The sequence below is a fragment of the Lepeophtheirus salmonis genome, chromosome 6, assembly GCF_016086655.4.
Source record: "Lepeophtheirus salmonis chromosome 6, UVic_Lsal_1.4, whole genome shotgun sequence".
Taxonomy (NCBI): Eukaryota; Metazoa; Arthropoda; class Copepoda; order Siphonostomatoida; family Caligidae; genus Lepeophtheirus; species Lepeophtheirus salmonis.
The window spans coordinates 22,024,287-22,029,925 of NC_052136.2; the positions used below are offsets into that span (position 1 = coordinate 22,024,287).

At 34.9% G+C, this 5,639-nt stretch overlaps 1 long non-coding RNA gene across 1 annotated transcript; it reads left to right on the top strand.

Annotated features, from left to right (window-relative positions):
* Positions 1–767: 767 nt before the first annotated feature.
* Positions 768–1,857, top strand: LOC121120210 (uncharacterized). The gene is made up of 4 exons (XR_005864957.2): positions 768–995; positions 1,074–1,176; positions 1,242–1,533; positions 1,645–1,857. It is a non-coding gene; the product is annotated as an uncharacterized lncRNA (long non-coding RNA).
* The last annotated feature ends 3,782 nt before the right edge of the window (positions 1,858–5,639 follow it).

Below are 5,639 nucleotides of genomic sequence, written 5' to 3' on the forward strand. Positions count from 1 at the left end.
TCTTATTCGCAAGAAAAGAGTCTCTTGAGATTGATGATCATGTTAGAAATATCTTTTTTTAATTTTCTCAATCTGAGTTTGGTCCTATCTCTTGGAGAACATATCTGAAGAGTTTCCGTATTTTCATCAAAAATACAAGCCCTGATTTTCGCAGTTGTAAGTTAAGTTGTTTCTGGATTTACGAGCAACGAAGACTTAAATGGTCTCAAAGGGGGTCTTAGCTTCAAATAGTGTGCAATGTGTTTTTTTCTAATATCCTTTTCTCCGTGTTAACACTTGGGTATGCTCTATGGACTCAAACATGTAGATGTGCAATTTATTTAAGATAATTCTATGTAATTTTAGTATATTTGAAGTATGATAGGATGAAGACAGATTTTATTTCTACAAATAATTAGTATATTTATTTCCTAATAAAAATGCCTCATTATATTTTATATATATATAATTTACATTTGTTGTTGATAATTTGTTGAATCCATTTGTAGTATGTTTTTTTATTTTTATAACTTTTATTTTTTTATCGTTTATCATTATTAATTTGTTTGATTTTCTATGTATTACTTTTATTAAATTTCTAATAAATATTTTTTTTAATAGTTCAACGTTATTTCTGTTATTTTACTCATATTTCTTTATATAACTTTATATACATAAATACTTTTGCAAGAAACACAATATCAACAAGATAAGTAACATCAAGAACTACAAACGATAGATATGTAATAATATTACTATATTCTCCTCCCCTTAATTTAATACGTCACAGTGTCTATTGTTTTATTTAATTATCAATTCTCAAAAAGGAGGGACGCCATCGATCTCTATTAGATCTCCTGGGCTCTGTATTATTATTCTCTACGACAGTCATCAATGGTTCTTCCTCATCTACTTCTTGTAATGTACTCTCATCTCCTCCATCTACTACTTTTGATCCTGGAGCTAAATGCTTTAGCGGCACTGGTTTCTCTTCCATTTTCGAAGCGGACATGAGCGTACGTAGGATTCACTTGTATTAAGTCAACCTTTTCAACTAAAGGATCGTTCTTATTGTTTTTTACGCGATTTTTAAGGAGTACAATATCTGCTTCTAATAGCCGTGTCCGTATTGTCTGATGAAGGCCCATCTTCCGTTAATAACGAAACATCCTTTCGTGCGGAGTCTGATTAGTAGCAGTACAAAGTAAGCCTCTTATAGATCTTAGAGCTTCATTGAGTAATAATTCCCATTCTTTTATTAGCAGCTCCCCAGACTTGAGAGCTAATGTTACAGCCTTCAAAACAATGTCGTTATATCGTTCTACCTGTCCGTTCCCCTGAGGATTGTAAGGGGCAGTACGACTTGTTGCGACTCCTCTTATAGTTAGATATGTCCTCAATTCTTTCGACATAAAAGCAGATCCTCAATCTGAGTGAATATATTCCGGCAACCCGAAAATGGCACCAAAATCCTGAAGACATCTAATCAATGATTTAGAGGAGAGGTCTACAGATGGATAAGCGAAAGGAAATCTGGAATATTCATCTACTAAGGCCAGATATATTTATTTTTGCTATTTGAGGGTCCCTTAAAATCGAGGCTCACCCTTTCAAGAGGCTTAATAGCTTTAATTAATTTGTTACCGTCATTCCTTATAAATTTAGGTTTCAGTTCTCGGCAATCCTTGCAAGTGGAGCTCACTTTCTAGACATCTTCAATGGAAGATGGGAGATTACAAAATCTAACATAGTGGAACATTCGTGTAATCCCAGGATGGCATAATTTCTTATGAATACTCTGCAGTTTATCAGATGAGTTATCAAAAATTATTCAACACAGTCTTGACAATTGATCTGGAACCACATTTTTCTCTCCAGGTCTTTATTTGATGTCAAAAGAAAAACACGACAATTCCAATCTCAATCTAGAAATTTTCTCATTCTTGATCTTCTAGAATGTTTTTGGTTAAACACGAAACTCAAAGCTTTTGATCTGTAAGAAGCAAGAATTGTTTTCCTATCAGAAAATACCTCCAAGTTCGTAAATCTTCTACAATTGCGTAAGCTTCCTTTTCTACTGTAGAATGATGTCTCTCAGACTTATTCAACGATCTCGAAAAGAAAGCAACCGATTTTCCACATTGAATCAAGAAGTCCCCAATCGCACTCTCCGAAGCATCTGTCTCTACTGTTAATCTTTCCATTGGATCAATAACCATGATGACTGCATTTCCAATGTCCTTCTTCATTTTTGCAAAAGCCTCTTTCGATTCTGCATTCCAATCGTAATCTTGAGGGTGTACCATAGACTGTAACTTCTTTGAGAAAGAGGATATCCATCGAGAATAATGAAAAAACATTCCCAAGATACGTTGTAACTCTTTCTTATTCCTAGGTTCTGGAATTCTCATAAGTGACTCCAGTCTATCTGGATCCAGGTTCATCATACTATTTTCTATTTGACACGCCAAAAGCTTAATTTTTGTGGTTGAATATTCGCATTTACTCTCATTTATTGTCAACGCATGCTTATTTACGGCTTTTATGAAAGAGTTGAAATTCTTATCATAATCATTTTGATCTTTCCCACAGATAGTAACGTCATCTATATATACATAAGTCTTAACCAGGTTCTTTTCGGCTATAATGAAATCTATCACACGTTGAAAACTAGAGACTCCACTAGTGACTCCAATTAGTATACGACGAAATTGATATAATCGACCACAGGCTTCAAAAGCAGTATATTCTCTTTCACTCTCTTCAATCGCGACCTGATGACAAGCACTTTTAAGATCCACCTTTGTGAAAATTTTGTTGACGGCCACTTAACGCAGTACCTCTTCAATTTGTGGAAGAGGATAGACATCTAACAAGGTAAATTTATTAATAGTTAGTGAATAATCGATTACAATTCCTTGTTTTCTTCTATTATTTTCAGTAATCAGCACTTGGGCCCTCCATGATGACGTACTGGGCTCGATAATTTCCTCGTCCATTAATATCTTCACTTCTAGATGAATAAACTCTTTATCCTCTTCTGAACGTTTTCGTGACTTTGTTATGATAGGTTTAACATCTGGAAGAAGGTTTCGAAATAATGTAGGCGAAGGAATACCCTTGATACACATCAAATTACTAACTGAAAAAGGTTCCCTCTTTCCTCCCAAAGTCATGTGCAATCCTGAATGAAGGCCTAAAAAATCCAATCCCAAGATCACATAAGTACATAATTCTGAAAGATCAAACAACTTGACATGCTCATAGAACTCTGTATTATGTGCAACCTGCACATGAACCAGACACAAGGTATTAGTTTGAAAAACATTAGAAGCCATCCCAATTAATTTGTCTGACTTTTTCATCTCTCTGACTTAACTGAGACTAATAAAACTGTCAGAGCTTCCAGAATCTATAAGAGCATTTACCCCGATACCATTAACATAAATCTTGACCATTGATTTTTCTTAAGGATGTGGACGCCACAACGTATAAATTCAGTTCAGCCTCTTGTGTCCCATGGTTGAAAATTTGAATACCAGATTTGCACATACGAGCAAAATGTCCTAGTTTATTGCACTTCCTAAAAGTGTCATTCCTAGCTGGGCAGCTGGACCTGACATGCCTTCCATTTCTACAGAAGAAACAACGATCCTTTACAGTTATAATGGTATCACTGTTTGTCGACGTCTTCCTTTCATCTCTTGCGACGTTAGGCACGCGTACAGAATCATAGGTAACTGATTGTTATAGTGCCATTTCTAGAGATTTAGCTAAGTCAAACGACTCGTTTAGATGATTTTAGCACTCCCAAGATTATTTGTCTCATTTGGGAAGATTGAAGACCACAAATGAACGCATCTCGTATATATTCATTTGTATTATCAAACAAACTTAAAGCTCGAAATTGACAATCCTTCACTAATATCTTCAAGGGTTTCAGAAATTGATCCAACGACTCGTCTTCCTTCTGTTTACGTGAAGCAAGCAAATGTCTAGCGAATATTTCATTATTTTTCTTCATATATATCTGTCCATCATTCTAAGTGCCTCGTCATAGCTTTCAGCTGCTTCAATAAATTCATAATTCGTCGGATTCACATAGTGTTTTATTAGTCTTAATTTGTTCACTTTTTGCGGTTCTGGTAAAGATTCAAGAAAGCTTTTGAAAGTTAACTTCCAGTAACTCCAATGCTTCTCCGCATCTGGTGAGTTCAGATTCCTGTCAAGTCGGTCTGGACGAAGTAACTTTTCCATTTTGTTTAAAACTTCGATAATTTTAAAATAAGCCAAATAAATTGAAACAACAGTGGCGCTAAAGCATTTAGCTCCAGGATCGAAAGTAGTAGACGAGAGTACATTAAAAGAAGTAGATGAGGAAGAACCATTGAGGACTGTCCAGGAGACCTAATAGAGATCGACGGCGTCCCTCCTTTTTGGGAATTGGTAATTAAATAAAAATAAAACAATAGACACTGTGACGTACTAAATTAAGGGGAAGAGAATATGGTAATATGCCTTCAACATTTAGGTGACGGATGCTACAGGCCTTCTCTTGAAGTGTGGCAAGAAAGAAAAGTCATGGGGATTGACAACCGGACTGTATGGTGGCCACATTCTTTTATCCCAGAAAGGGAGGTTGTACGCCCAGAAGGTTGGAATAATTTTCACAGTGTGAGTGGGGCACCATCTTTCTGAAAGACGACCTTGCCCTCATAGAAATTTGCCATGGCCCAGGAGAGAAGGTTGTTTTGAAAGCGTCTATGTATATGAACGCCGTGAGCCTGTAATCCTGCGCAGATAAGGGGCGGCACAATGCTGTTGGAGGTAACAATGTCTAGCACCATGTCTGATTCTGGGTGTTTGGTTGTGGTTACTATTAAACGGTTCTCATTGATTTCTCACAAGTTGATATAACCAAGAAGAATGTACAATTATCGCATAGGTACGTTGTTCATACTACGATTTTGAAAAATGACATATCCCAAATAGGGCAAGTCTTAGGGGAGAAAGGGTAGTATTTTGAAATTTAATATTGAACACTTAGATTTTTTTCATAAAAATATATAGATTTCAATTTTTTTTTTTTTTGTAATTGACTTTTATTATTTCCTTTTGTTTTTATTACAGAAAATCCCTATATTATATTAAATTAATGAGAACAACGTGTTTTTTTTTTTTGCAGGATCCTGAAAATCGACTTAACCAAAATAAAAAACCGAACATTTCATGAATTTATTAAAAAAAAGAAGAATTCTTCGGGCGCTCTGGGCAGGATGAGAAAAGGGGACATATCCCAGAAATGAAGATGGATGTTCATCGAACATACACCAGAAAAATAAATTTTATTTTGATCCAATTACAATTATTGGCCCCTCCGCTTAAAAGTTGGTGCGGAGAGCCATATTGAGAAGTATATTAAAACTACTCGACCCTTTCTGTGCCTATTTTTATTCCATATTTGTCGTACTTTACTAAACTTTTACTAACAAGTTGTAATGTGTATACGCATGATATTAAAACAAAATCACGTTTATATGTAAAATTTCAAAACTATCTCTAAATATACATAGAAATTGTTCAAACTTTGTGAATCGTATTTTTTTATCAAAAGAACGCATTTGAACCCTTAATTTCTTAATTTAAAAAAAAGTGATTTA